Source organism: Octopus bimaculoides, chromosome 3, assembly GCF_046866305.1.
Source record: "Octopus bimaculoides isolate indiv1 chromosome 3, ASM4686630v1, whole genome shotgun sequence".
Taxonomy (NCBI): domain Eukaryota; kingdom Metazoa; phylum Mollusca; class Cephalopoda; order Octopoda; family Octopodidae; genus Octopus; species Octopus bimaculoides.
Genome location: NC_142930.1, coordinates 162,682,100 through 162,698,502, shown reverse-complemented (window position 1 = coordinate 162,698,502; position 16,403 = coordinate 162,682,100). Strand labels below are relative to the sequence as shown.

The window sequence follows — 16,403 nt, the reverse complement described above, 5'->3', positions numbered from 1 at the left end:
CAAGCACCCGCCCACCCCGTCTATCGTTTCACCATCTGCTTTCTATAAACATTTTCTACATAAATGGTTTACTTATCATCAGCATCACCATTATTTCTTGTCCAGACATCTCATTCAATGGATGCGATATTCTTTTTTGCCTTTGTAATTTTTCCTTTTTTTCTGTATTACATACATAGACGTGCACACACACACACACACATATATATGCATATTATTATTCTTATTTCCATTAACATCATTTTTAGTCTCTCTCTCTCTCTCTCCACACACACACACACACACACACACACACACACACACACACACACCAATTTAAGTCATATGAATGAATATATTCTATTACATGTATTGAATACTTTTTTTTCTCATTTGTTTTCCAACTGAATATTTATTTATGAATGCATGCATGTAGTGTGTTTGTCTGCCTGTCTGTTTGTCTGTCTGTCTGTCTGCCTGTCTGTCTGTATGTATGTATGTATGTATGTCTGTCTGTCTGTATGTATGTATGTAGATATGCATGCTATTATTAAGTTTTATTTCTAGATTTCTTTCCAATGGGGAAAAGGGCCAGTTTCCAGTCTAGCTCCAATACCCCTTCTTTGGAATTTCAACAACATCAACAAGACAGTTGTGCATGTGTATATATTCATGTATGTATGTATGTATGTATGAGTGTATGTATGCATTTATGTATGTTTTCTTTTTCTATTTATTAATTTAGAGCTAATTTTTGACCAGCCACCTGCTTAGTAGCAAGGCTGTGAAGGAAGGTGTCTTGTTTTGTTCATCCTCCTTTAAATCTTAGAGTTTCGCAGATTTTTATTGTTCAAGATATCACAATCATTTGTTATGTATGTAAGTTTGTAATGTATGTGTGTAACGTACATCTCTATGTTACATACGTAAAATCTGTGTGTAATGTATGTATGTATATGTCATTATTCAGTTTTGCCAGACTGGCCCTCGTGCCGGTGGCACGTAAAAAGCATCCACTACACTCTCGGAGTGGTTGGCGTGAGGAAGGGCATCCAGCTGTAGAAACTCTGCCAGATCAGATTGAAGTCTGGTGTAGCCATCTGGTTCGCCAGTCCTCAGTCAAATCGTTCAACCCATGCTAGCATATGGAAAACAGACCTTAAATGATGATGATTTCTTGCCAATAAAGAGCCGGTTTCTAACCAAGATCCAAAGCCGCTTCATTGGAATTTCAACAAAATCAACAGAATATTTTTGTATATATGTATGTATGCATGTATGTATGTATGTATGTATGTATATGGACAGATTTGGATGTTTTGTTTTATGTGTGTACACCCATGCATATACTTACATGTCTAGACAAGCTCATATATAAACTTGTGAGAAGTTTTACAGATCTTCACAGAACCTGGTGCATCTCTCAGGTTTGCCAGCCATTGTCAAACTGTCCAACCCATGTTAGCATGGAAAACAAATGTTAAATGGTGATGATGACTTTGTGTATTGTACAAGTATAACCAATTCTTTTATATTTATCCTTTTCTTTGTTTCAGTCATTAGACTGTGGCCATTCTGGGGCACACCATTCTAGGGAACCATCTTGAAGTATTTTCAGTCAAATGAATCAACCCCCTACACCAAATACATGCCACCAAATGCTAAGAAACGAAGAAAGAAAGACATATATACATCTATATACATACAGATAGACACACAGACAGATAGTCCATTAGCTTTAACAACAAAAATCTTATGTGGACCCCCACCCAAGGATCATACGGACTCTTGGGAATCCATATAGAATGATTGGATTGAGAACCACTAATCCAATCTTAAGACGTCCTTACAATACAATTAGTTATCATAGATTGTATTAGCCGAGGCTTGTTACTCTTTGTAATGCTATTGATGTCCCAAATCTTATTCATCTTTCTCAATTGTGCTGTTGCTATTTCAGTCTGTCTCTTTGTCTCAATGCTGCATATTATACTTTCATTGATTAAAGAGTCCAAGTAGATGAATGTGACTGGGGATTCCAATTGAAAGTCTTTGATTTACTCTGCATTTCTATGTAACTCTTTGTTTGTCTGTCTGTCTGTCTACCTGTTTATCTACTTGTGTATCTATATACCTGTCTGTCTATCTATCTATCTATCTATCTATCTATCTATCTACTTATATATGTGTGTATATATATATATATATATATATATATATATATATATATATCATCATCATCATCGTTTAACGTCTGCTTTCCATGCTAGCATGGGTTGGACGATTTGACTGAGGACTGGCAAGCCAGAAGGCTGCACCAGGCTCCAATCTGATCTGGCAGAGTTTCTACAGCTGGATGCCCTTCCTAACGCCAACCACTCCGAGAGTGTAGTGGGTGCTTTTACGTGCCACCGGCACGAGGGCCAGTCACATGGTACTGGCAATGGCCTCGCTCATATATATATATATATATATAATACATAATGGGACAAGAACACAAAACATCCAGACAGACGATACAAAGAAAACAAGGACAGGTCATTCGGAGTTTTCTCTCTTCAGTCGAGTACCAGATTATCTTTGCAATTTCAGCTGGTTATACTCGATGTTGCTCCAATCTGGCCAGCCCCAAGGAAAAACTAAGCTAAGAGCATTAGATTCCTTGGAAGAAAGCAGCGAATGTATACAAAAACAAGGACAGAAAAAAAAAAGATATATATATATATATATATATATATATATATATATATATATATATATATTATCTTTTACTTGTTTCAGTCATTAGACTGTGGCCATGCTGGGGCACTGTTTTAGATTTTTTGTCAAATGAATCAACTCCAGTACTTATTTTTTAAGCCTTGTTCTTATTCTATCAGTCTTTTTTGCTGAACTGCTAAGTTATGGGGATGCAAACACACCAACACTGGTTGTCAAGCGATGGTGAGCGACAAATACAGACACAATGACACACACATACATAGATACATAAATATACAATGGGCTTCTTTCAGTTTCCGTCTACCAAATCCACTTACAAGGCTTTGGTCTTCCCGAGGCTATAGTAGAAGACACTTGCCCAAGGTGCCAAGCAGTGGGACTGAACTCTGAACCATGTGGCTGGGAAGCAAGCTTCTTACCGCACAGCCAAGCCTGTGACTATATATATGTCTTTCTTTCTTCATTTCTTAGCATGTGATGGTATGTATTTTACGTAGGGGTCAATTCATTCGACTAAAAATCTTCAAGATGGTGCCCCAACATGACCACAGTCTAGTGACTGAAACAAGTTAAAAGATAAAAGAAAAGAATGTATATAAAAGAACTCTTAGAACCATGCTTAGGTTGGTTCTACATTTTGTATTGAATCTGGTACCGATATATGTAAATATACCTTTGTCTATGCGTATTTACGTTTGGATAGGGGTGTACATGTATATGTACATACTTGCAGTACACAACAAGCAAATGACAACTGAATATTGCAAGACTGGTACCTGGTTTTCAAGATACCAGTCCTACACAATTGAGGTACCAGTCCTATTCATTGAAATACCTAGATTCTACAAATCCTGCAACTGAATATATATATATATATATATATATATATATATATACATATATATACTGTAACATATATTTGCCAACAAAGCGTGTTGTCCTATACAGGACAGTGCTACTGACGTTTATGGCCTCAGGAAGACATCTCCTCCAGCTGTCTAATGACACACATTCTGTGTCCGATTAGATTTGTGAGGGGAAGTCATCGCTCCCATGGACTCAAGTTTCTGGGTGGTTACCTGTCCTCAGAGTGTGTTAATCACCAGCTAGTGATATATATGTGTGTGTGTGTATACAGTAATCCCTCGACTATCGCGGATATTACGTTCCAAAACACCCCGTGATAGAAACGGTACTGTACCGTATGTTTTTTTGAAATTATTTTTATAATTTGTATCTATTCATTTTATTATAAATGCAAAATAACACCACAGAGGAATAGAAATAAGCTTAAATAATAAACCGCGATAGGTGAACCACAATATGGCAAGGGATTACTCTATAGTTAAAAAGTAAAGGTGGAAGGAGCACGAAAGTATGTTTATAGATTGTTTTATATTTTTTCCATTAAGTGACTTCTATAAAATATTACCAGATTCGATGCGTTCTTAACTGCACACAGAATATGAGAACAAACTGTTTTTAATTTCTAATTTTGTCTTATTTCCTAATTCTTTTTTATTTCCTAATTTTCACTTGGACTTTTTAATATTTGATAAGATGGACTTGTACATTGAACCTGGTAATATTTCATAAAAGTCACTCAATGTAACAAATATAAAACAATCTTTGAATATATTTTCATGTTGTTTCCACTTTTATTATTTAACTAAAACCTTTGATTTGCATTGATTCTTTAACCTGTTTCCAACTTTATATACACACGGCAGAAACGGTGTCTTCAGAGTTAGACAGGCATAAAACCTTTTAAAACAGTTCAAATATACAGAAAGAAGGAACCTAACTTTGGCACAGATTTTCAGAGTGATGTCTGGGATTTCATTCTTGTAATTAGTCACCTTTAATGTATATGTACACACACACACACATACACACATACACACAAATAAACAGATATAGATTGTGGCATATGAAGTAAGGAAGGGCCTTGGAAAAGGAAGAGATATAAATGTTATCACAAGATTTATATGAGATATCGTGTTGACATGAATATAAACACCATCATCACCACTACCATCACAATCATCATCATCATCATCATCGTCATCATCATCATCATCATCACCACTTTAAATATCCTCCCAGAAACCATTACACTCATTATTATCACAACTTTAGCTATCATCGTTATTACAATAATTATCAACTTCTCTACCATCGCCTTCACCAAAACTATCAACTCATCATAGATTTTTTTATTTATTTATTTATTATTTTTTTTTCAATGCCAACCTGGTTTAAACAGGAGTGTGTTGCTTTGAAATTACCATTTTTGGAATTCCTTCCCCGATTTATTGATATTAATTAAATTCTATTCTTCACAGAGAAACAAAATTGTTTTCAATCTTTCAATGCCATTTATCAAATGGATTATAAAAATGTCAACATTTAAAGTTCTTTTCATATTTAAAATGATGCAGTCAAAGCTGTTGGCTAAGAAGTTTGCTTTATAACAACCTAGCCCTGGGTTCAATCTTATGGTGCAGCAGTTTGGTCAAGTGTGGAGGTGCATGGCTTAGTGGTTACGGTGTTGGGCTCATGGTCATAAGATTGTGGTTTCGATTCCTGGACCAGGAAACGCATTGTGTTCTTGTGTTCATTACACATTATTCCAATCTATTCAGCAGGCAAAAATGAGTAATCCTGCAACGGACAAGCACCCTATCCAGGGAATATATATATATATATATATATATATATATATATATATATATATATATCACCCGCACAAGAGCCAGTCCAGGGACACTGTCAACGATCTCGTGTAAGGACTTTCGAACGAGATCGTTGCCAGTGCCCCTGGACTGGCTCTTGTGCAGGTGGCACATAAAAGCACCCACTACACTCTCAGAGTGGTTGGCGTTAGGAAGGGCATCCAGCTGTAGAAACTCTGCCAAATCAGATTGGAGCCTGGTGTAGCCATCTGGTTTCACCAGTCCTCCGTCAAATCGTCCAACCCATGCTAGCATGGAAAGCGGACATTAAACGATGATGATGATGATGATTATATACCCAGGCCTATTCTCCATTTTTTTTGGAGTGGGTAGCTACAAGTCACACACCAGGTATTCCTTTCATTTCCCAGCTCAATGAGGCGAGCCCCGTCTTATGTCAAGGCATAAAACTCAACCCCCAATATCAACAGCAGGGCCCAACAGCATATGCTGGTATACCTCAACCGCATCATCCTGGTTCCGTAACCTTTTGAGCAACATCAATTTCACTCATCCATCCCCAAACACTCTCCAAGCTTTCCTATCATTTAAAAACTCTCTTGCCTCTCTCACTCCAACACCTCCGACCACAAATGCTTTCCTCACTCCATCCATGTGGGTAATATTTACACCATGCAAACCGAAAAACTGGCTCTTATGAGTTGGTGTGACTTAATTAAGGTAACTTTACGTTTTTTGTTTGTTTTTTGTACTGTGGGTCAAGTGGCTTTTATCAAGGCCGCTGCTTGGCTGTCTTGTGAGAAGAATTTAGTTGGTGGAAACTTTGTAGAAGAAGATTGTGTGTTGTTGTAATATTAAGAGAGTCCTTTTGTAAGAAAAACTACACACCCGCTTTATTTCACCCATTGTCATTGGTGAACGGAAGGCAGTGAGATGACTGAGTTGTTCGCATGCTCAGACTAAATTCTGAGCAACATTTCGTCCACCTTTGTGTTCTGAGTTCAAATACCATCAAGGTCAACTTAGCCTTTCATACTTTCAGGGTCAAAAAGATATGTACCAGGTGAGCCCTGGAAGTTGATCAAATTACTATCCTTTCCCACAAAATTTCAGGCCTTGTGCTTCTAGTAGAAATGATAATAATAATAATAATAATAATGATAATAATAATAATAATAATAATAATAATGATAATAATAATAATAATTATTATTATTATTATTATCATTATTATTATTATTATTATTATCATTAAGGTAGTGAGCAGGCAGAATTGTTAGCATGCCAGGAAAAATGTTTAGCGACATTTTGTTCGTCTTTATGTTCTGAGTTCAAATTCTGCCGAGGTCAACTTTTCCTTTCATTCTTTCAGGGTTGATAAATTAAGTACCAACGAAACACTGGGGTCGATGAAATCGACTGACCCCTTCCCCAAATTTCAGGCCCTGTGCCTACAATAGAAAGGATTATTATTATTTAGGTGACGAGCACACTGGACCAAATGCTTAGCAGTATTTTGCCTGTTGTGTTCTGAGTTCAAGTTCTGCCAAGGTCGACTTTGCCTTTTATCCTTTTGGGGGTCTTTAAATTACCAGTGGAACACTGGGGTTGATATAATCAACATGTCCCGTCCCCAAATAATTTAATGCCTTGGATTATTATCATTGTTGTTCTTGGTGTAAAGGTGTTAAGCTGGAAGAATCATTGCTGCCTTATATAAAATTCTTAGCAGTAATTCATCTGATTTTCAACTTTCCGAATTCAAATTCCTCCAGGGTCAATCTTGTCTTTTATCCTTTCACGATAAATTAGTACCATTTGAGCTCTGAGGTCAATGTAAGTGATTATGTCCCTCGTCTAGAATTGCTGGCCTTTGTGTCTGTTGTGTCGACACCCCCAAGCGAAGAAGTAGGATCACCCAAGACATATAAATAGAGGTAGTCTGGCCGTGGTAGGGGGTTGAGTAGCTGTTGAGTAGCAGTTGTGTAGCGGTTGCGTAGGGATCATCCGAAGGTGCTAGATAGCAGTAGCTTGAGACATAACAGTGTCAAAATTTGAATCCATAATTATTAGGCAACAAGTTAGGGTGATGGAATGGCAGAAGTATTATAACATCAGAAAAACTTCTTTGGAGTATTTGGTTCAACTCTTTACATACTGAGTTCAAATCAGGCCAAGGTCAACTTTGCTTTTCATCTCTCCAGGGTCAATGATATAAAGTACTCATCAATTACCAGAGGTTGTTTTCATCATATGACCTCTTCAAAACTGTTGGCCTTGTACATAAATTAGAAGCAATTATTGGTTAACTAGTTGACTAATTTAATCAATTAGCTAATCATTTCAATTGTCAAGAGATTTTTTTGTTGTTATATACCACCTTATCAAGGACCTCTTCTCATTACTACGAGTCTATCACTCCATACTTAAACTGGATCTACTGAGTTTTGCTATTGTATGTATATGTAGGCTTGACCCATTTTCTCTGTTCCTCTGTGTGTGTGTGTGTGTGTGTGTGTGTGTGTGTGCAAGTTTGTGTGTATATGAGTGTATTTTTATGCACGTGTTTGTGTGGCAAACAGCTTCTGCTTTTCCATGCAAGCATGGATTAAAAGAGTCCTTCCTACAGTGCCTTGTAGCTCATGAAGGTCCTGCCTCATAATGCACAGCAACAAGGAAAAAGTCAATAGATAGACAGGTGGACACATTGACAAACAGACAGACACACAGCCAAAAAAGATGAATGTAACCTGAGCAACACTTTTTATGAAAGATTAGCTTTTGACCATGCATGTAAGTTTCTCTTCTTGGTTTCAGCATGTGAAACCTGGCAGAATACAAATATTTTAATTGAAACACAATCAAGAGTTGACCACAGGAATGGTGCCTGATTGTCGGAAAGCATTTTAATAAATCACATCCAATCTGTGTCTGTTTTGTAAATCAAATGCTTGTGGGGCACGTGTGGGGCTTGTTCTGTTTTGGTAAACTAAATTACCAGTGGTATGAGTCGAAATGATAGTCATTGCTTTGGAAGACCAGATACCAGTGGTTGAATTGGTAAACCAGAATTTCGTGGTGTATGTGAAGATGACAAATACTTGGAAAGTGATTGGATTGTCGGTCAGCTGAGTTTTTATCACACACCACTTCTGCATCAAGACAGCTGACATTCTCCTAAATATAGTCTCTTTGTTGACATCATCTGCTAGGAATTTCCTCCCTTATTCCTGATATATATATATTTACATATATTTTCCTCTGTCACTCTGTTATAGAGTAGTAGTAGCAGTTACTCCATTGTTCTTCCAGCATGTTACATACAACCAACAAACAGGAAAAGCCAACTTCCTTTGTCTTGACGTAATACTTAAATGAGAGATTCAGCAAGTATTGAGGTCAATGTAAGGGGGCAAGCCTGTATTTATTTATTTATTATTATTACTACAAAGATAACACATTTGTCATTTGTATTCAACGTCCAAACATATAAACTTATATTTTGTGTATTTATATTGCCTTTTCCAATGGCCGTTGGATAATTTTCTCTGTTTTCTGTGGACCTATTATTTTCTATAGAGATTCTGGTAAGGTTGTAAAAAATTTCCATTCCGTCTATATTTTTGTTTTTCCTCCCAGTTCAATTTTCAGTTCAATTTGTCTGTTTGGTTATCACCTTACAGTATTTGATAGCATAAAAGAATCATACTGACATATCAGACACACTAATTTCAGCTGCATGTATTCGAGGAAAAAACATTTTAGTGTATTAAAGCATGTAATACCTAATGTAATCTAGCAATATATTGCAAAACATTACAAAAGAATCTTAGCTCTAACAGAACGTATTACTATGTATAAAAAAGTAATTCAGAAGTGCAACAGCGAACATAAAACAAAACATCACAATTGTGAAAATATCCTACATTGATTTCAGCATCAGGTGGAAAAAAAAAAAAAACTAGCTTGGGGAAAGCCCAGCTTCAAATATAAGACCCTGGGTGGGTTTTTTTATTTCCTTTGAGACTTTTTTTTCTTGAAAAGTGCATTTTATATGCCATCAAATATGATACAAATACAATGAATTGTTTTCATATTTTGCTTGTATTTTAAGGGTTATTTTTTTTCTCCAGTTTGATTTAATTCAGTAATTGTACACTAAAATTCATCCCCATTTTCCTTGTGCTCTAAGATGGCATTAAAAAAATTTTTTTTTACCTTTTTCATTAGTTTGATACAATTCAGTCAGAGCATCAGTCTTGCAGTGAAGGTGCATGGCTCAGTGGTTAGAGTATTGGGCTCTCAATCATGAAGTAGTGAGTTCGATTTCCAGACCGGGCTGTGTGTTGTGTTCTTGAGCAAGGCACTCTATGTTGCTCCAGTTCACTCAGCTTAGAAATGAGTTGCGACATCACTGGTGTCAAACTGTATTGGTCTTTACCTTTCCCGCAGGATAACATCAGTGGCGTGGAGAGGGGAGGCTGGTATGCACGGGCAACTGTTGGTTTTCCATAAACGACCTTGCCTGCACTTGTGCCTCAGAAGGGAACTTTCTAGGTGTAATCCCATGGTCATTCATGACTAAGGGGGGTCCTTTTAGTTAGATCTTATCTATACAAATACACTGAAAATGTTGACATTTTGCCCAGGTTTTAACTCTTTACTCTTTTACTCTTTTACTTGTTTCAGTCATTTGACTGTGGCCATGCTGGAGCACCGCCTTTAGTCGAGCAAATCGACCCCAGGACTTATTCTTTGTAAGCCTAGTACTTAGTCTATCGGTCTCTTTTGCCGAACCGCTAAGTTACTGGGGATGTAAACACAACAGCATCGGTTGTCAAGCAATGCTAGGGGGACAAACACAGACACACAAACACACATACATATATATATATATATAAAAATGAGAATGTGTGTCTGTCTGTCTGTCTGTGTGAATCCCTAAAACTCGAGAACTACGCAACCAATTTCATTCAAATTTTACACATGCCTTACTTAGGATTCCAGTTGTGTTTTAGTCAAAAAATGTTTTAACTTCTTGCAGAGTTCGAGCCCACAGCAACATAATATCTCCTCCACTATTTAAGTATTACGTGTAAAAGTGAAACAAAAACACTCATGTCAAATACTTTCATTTTAAAAATGAAACTATTCCACTAACTGAAACAATCACATTTTGATACTGTAGTGACAGATACTTTCACAGAGAGAGAGAGAGAGAGAGAGAGATGTATATGTATACATATAGATGTATATGTACACCATTTCGATACTGTAATGACAGATACTTTCAGAAAGAGAGAGAGAGAGAGAAAGATGTATATGTACACGTATATGTATAGATATAGAGAGAGAGGAAGAGAGAGAGAGAGGAAGAGAGAGAGAGAGGAAGAGAGAGAGAGAGGAAGAGAGAGAGAGATGTATATGTATACATGTATATGTACACTTATATGTATATATATAGATCTATATGCATACATGTATATGTATACATATGCGTAGATGTATATATATATATATATATATATATATATATATACATGTACATGTAATATGTACACATATTTACATATATACATGCATACAGATATCTATACATATATACACCCATCACACACACATACACATGCACACAAACACACACATTAGTCATTTGTTTTCTTATCCAAAACTACGTCAAAAGTACTGAATGGATCTTTATGAAATTTGGAAATTATATTCTTTGCATAACGGCCATAACTCCCATGAAAATTCATATATTTTTGATGTTGATGAAATTTTAACCCGAACATAACAGATGAGCATTATTTAGAAAATGATGTCACACGTTATCGAGGCTACCATTTTTTCTGGATGTGCAAAAGGGGCTGACGTCTTTATTCCAAGAATTCCTCTTACTCCATCAGGAGCAGACATTCCTTTTACATTCAGAAGACTACAATTCCCCCTTCGTGTGACTTTTGCCATGTCCATAAACAAATCTCAGGGTCAAACACTGTCTGTAGCTGGTCTTCTCTTGGAAGAGCCCTGCTTCTCACATTGACAACTGTATGTTGGCTGCTCAAGAGTGGGCAGCAACAAAAAACCTATTTGTATATGCTCCACAAGGGAAAACAAGGAACATTGTTTACAACGACGTGTTATAATCACAACAGCAAGAAAGTATGTACATGATCACCTTCTTTTACGAAACTTCATTGACTTTCATATATTTATATTGATATACATATATATACGTGTGTTTGGGTGCGTGTGTGTATATACATATCTATATATAAAGATGATGCGTAGTCTAGACGGCGTTTTTAGATTTCATTCTCTTTAACCCGGGCAACGCCGGGTATTTCTGCTAGTATATATATATATATATATATATATATATATATATATATATATATACATATATACGACGGGCTTCTTTCAGTTTTCGTCTACCAAATCCACTCACAAGGCTTTGGTCAGCCCAAGGCTATAGTAGAAGACGCTTGCCCAAGGTGCCACGCAGTGGGACTGAACCCAGAACCATGTGGTTGGTAAGCAAGCTACTTAACTTACTACACAGCCACTCCTATGCTTTAAGCTTAATTTTTTTTTCTTTCTTTGATACAACTAATTGACAATTGCATCTTCACTTAAGGAAACATAAAGACACAGCTGTGTGTTTGAGAAGCCTGCTTTGCAACCACATTGCTTCAGGTTCACTCCCATTACACAGCACCTTGGGCAAGCATTTTCTACTATAGCCCTGGGCTGACCAAAGCCTTGTGTGTGAATTTGGCAGATGGGCACTGTGAAACCCTTCATGTGTGTGTGTGCGTGTGTGTATACATGCACATGTGTCTTTGTATTTGTTCCTCCCACCACCCGACAACCAGTCTTGGTTTGTTTACATCCCCATAAGTAGGCATTTTGGCAAAGGAAACTGAAAGAATAAGTATTGAGGGTGATTTGTCCAACTAATCCCTTTGTGGTGGTGCCTCAGCATGGCCACATTCCAATGATTGAAACAAGTAAAAGATAAAAGTTAAAACAAAAAATACTGGATAGTAACAACACCTAATATGTATGAGCCAAAGCTGGAGCTTATATGTAACCTCTCACTTTGCTAGAAATAGCAACCAAATCTCCTCAAATCACACAGCTTACAATCTTTAGAAAAAGACAAGATGGTCATGACTGGACCACCAGACCTAACCGAGGATTAAATATCTAATTATAATGTATTAAGTTACAATATTAAGGATCTGTAACATTGTCATATGTATAGTGTCACAATTACGCTGAGTGGACTGGAGCAACATGAATGAAGTGTTTTGCTCAAGAACATAATGCAGTACCTGGTCCAGGAATTGAAATCACAATCCTGAAATCATGAGAACAGCAACCTAACCATTAGACCATACACCTTTCCTCCAGCACTAGGCCTGGTAGTTTTTTTTATTGACTCTGGAGACATAAAATGCAAAGCTGACCTCAACATGATTTGAACTCAGGACATAAAGAATACTAATGGTTCTGCTTGCTTACCATTTTTGTAATAGGGTCCAATTTAAGTACAAGCGTCAGAATTTTGAGAGAAGGGAGTTAGACATCTACATCAACTCCAGTACTTGACTGGTGCTTTTATCAACTATGGAAGGATGTAAAACAAATTTGACCTTGGCTAAATTTGAACCCAGAATATAAGGAACTAGAGGAGACACCATAAAGAAATGTTATAGCATTGATTAACTTCCTCTCCCGAGTTTCTGACACAAGGGCTGAAATTTGTGGGGATTTGGTCAATTAACCCCAGTGTTTCGTTGACACATTATTTCATCAACCCCAGAGAGATGAAAAGTGAGGTTGGTTTTGATAGGATTTGAACTCAGAATGTGAAAAGCTAGGACGAAGTATCTCAAAGCATTTTGTCCAATGCTCAACCAGTATTGACCAGGCAATAAAAGACTTAGTTAATAGCAATTTTCGAGTAAGAATTGGAAAAATTCTCCATAAATGTTATATTTTAAGCACTGCTTAAATTTCTTGGAACAGAAATACAAAATTTTTTCATTTTACTTTTTTTTTTTGTTTTACTACTTTAAATTTACATACATTTTAATAATCCACTACAAAAGAAAGCAACACACAAGTGTAGACTCACACACACACACACACACACAGAGTTGAAACGGCTGGAAATGGGAATATACACACTGGATTTTTCTGCTAATGTTCTCATGGTATCAAATAAAGAGTAACTCTGAGTAACAGATTGTGAAGTTTTTCAGTTTCCATAGAATTCTACACACACACACACATACATATATTTATACATACATACACACACACTCATAATATATACTACTTAAAAGACCATTATGTATAAAAGAGATCTTTAAAATACTAAATATATGTATTATATGTGTATGTATGCATGTATGTGTGTGTGTACATATATGTAAGTATATATATGTGTGTGTGTGTGTGTATGTATGTATATATATGTGTGTGTGTATGTATATGTGTGTGTGTGTGTGTCTGTGTGTGTGTGTGTGTCTATGTATGTATGTGTGTGTGTGTGTCTATGTATGTATATGTGTGTGTGTATGTGTGTGTGTGTCTATGTATGTATATATGTGTGTGTGTGTGTCTCTGTGTGTATGTATGTATATACCTGTGTGTGTCTGTATGTATGTATATGTGTGTGTACGTATGTATATATGTGTGTCTGTCTGTCTGTATGTACGTATATGTGTATCTGTCAGTGTGTCTGAATGTGTATGTATATATATATATATATATATTATGATTGACCGTTATTATGATTGACCGTTGACTGGACACTATTCAATTTTTTTCTCCGTGTTTTTCTCCTTGTTTTTCTCCTTGTTTTTCTCCTTATTCTTTCTGTTGAAGAGCGTAGCTCGAAACGTCAAAGACTTTCCGTATTCCCGAGCGTCATACTAATACATCCTTTTGTTATTTACACCACCTGTCCTCGTCTGTTGTTGTTTTTTCGTACATTCTCCCATATATATATATATATATATATATATATATATATGTGTGTGTGTTTGTGTATGTATATATATATATGTGTATGTATATATATATATATATGTGTGTGTGTCTGTATGTGTATATATGTGTGTGTCTGTGTATATATATGTGTGCATGTGTATATATGTGTGTGTGTATGTCTGATATATGGAATTTTCTGTTTGTTTGTATAATGGTGCAGGTATGATTCATATATTTATGCATATTAGCTGAATGTGTTAGATGTAACAGACACAGCTATTACAAACTGCATTGCACATATACTGATTAAAAAAATTACAGGTATAAATATGTGTACATATACACGTTGATAGAAATACTAATACCTTCAGATACATACAAGCTATGATAGCCTTTGAACGATTATATTTTCTCAGGTAATACTCTTCCTTTTCCGACTAACCTACCTCTTTCTCTCTTCTTTTCTCTTTTTACCCCCCGCTCTCTCTCTTTTGCTCCTTCTCATACACATTTATGCTAAAAAACTATCCATTCACAAAATACATGTATGTACATGCACGAAGCTTTTTGTGTGTTTCCATATTTATGTAGTTGATGTCATAAGTACTTTCAAACTTTCGAGAGAACGTGAAATAATTGTTTCCTCTCTTTACTCTTTTACTCTTTTACTTGTTTCAGTCATTTGACTGTGGCCATGCTGGAGCACCGCCTTTATTCGAGCAAATTGATCCCAGGATTTATTCTTTGTAAGCCTAGTACTTATTCTATCAGTCTCTTTTGCTGAACCACTAAGTTACGGGGACGTAAACACACCACCATCGGTTGTCAAGCGATGTTGGGGGGGACAAACATTGACACACAAACATGCACACACACACACACACACACACACACACACACACACACACACACACACATATATATACATATATATGACGAGCTTCTTTCAGTTTCCGTCTACCAAATCCACTCACAAGGCTTTGGTCAGCCCGAGGCTATAGTAGAAGACATTTGCCCAAGGTGCCACACAGTGGGACTGAACTTTTTATCTTTATCTTTTTTTTTTACATATGACAGAAGCCTGTCGTATATACGTTTTTTTTGAGTTGCTTTCTGTTTGTCTCCCACTATTATAGACAACTGGTGTTGGTTTGTTTACATGCGCAGGACTTAGCAGTTTGGCAAAAACAAAAACATAAGAAAAAGTACCGGACTTGAGAAAAAAATAAGTACCTGGGGCAATTTGTTCAACTAAACCCATCAATGTGGTGCCCCAGTATCGGCTGCAGTCCAATGAGTAAAATAAGGGATGAAAAATATCTTACACGGGGCACAAGACCAGAAATTCAATGTAAGGGTTATTTAATTAAATCAGTCCCATTATTTGATTGGTAATTAAATTAATCAACACTGACAGTAAAAAAAGTAAAACTAACCTTGGCAGAATTTGAACTTTGCATGTAAGGATCTAAAACAAAATACCTCAAAGCATTCTAACAATTCTGCCAATCTGCCACAATTGAATTGTTTCTAATTTAGGTATAAAACCAGCAACTTTGAGGGGAGGGATTAGTCAGTGCTATCAACCCCAATAAATGATCCATGTATTATTTTATCAGCCCAGAGAGAAAAAAAGATAAAGTTGACTTCAGTGGGAATGTAAAGAGACAAAATAAATACTTCAGTGGAATTTGAACTCAGAACTAGAGACAGGCAAAATACCATTAAGCATTTCACCCAGCATGTTAACGATTCTGCCTTATAATAATAACAATAATAATATTTCGATTTTGGATTTGGTTTGCAAGATTCTTTATGTGAGTTTGTGTGTTGAAGAATATTTTGTTGTGTTTGGGGAGAGTCATTCTCTTTTAATGCCTTATTGATTGACACACTCACCGATTTAGTTTCCACTCATTTACTTATTTATTTTCTCCAAGATTTTCGTTGCGTCTTGCAACCTTTTCAATAGTCGTTGACCCTGTCCATTAATAAATGAGTGGA

At 36.2% G+C, this 16,403-nt stretch overlaps 1 protein-coding gene across 6 annotated transcripts in view; it reads left to right on the top strand.

The window, feature by feature from the left end:
- Positions 1 to 16,403, top strand: part of LOC106883996 (phospholipid phosphatase-related protein type 1) — a 212,906-nt gene that overhangs the window by 103,692 nt on the left and 92,811 nt on the right. The window contains exon 1 of one of the 6 annotated variants that reach the window (XM_089349929.1): positions 8,763 to 8,983. The exons of 4 other annotated variants lie outside the window; for them this stretch is intronic. The gene's annotated coding sequence lies outside the window, so the exon portion shown is untranslated. Of the gene's footprint in view, positions 1 to 8,762; positions 8,989 to 16,403 lie in introns of those variants that run through there. One more of the 6 variants, XM_089349931.1, reaches the window with a different exon arrangement.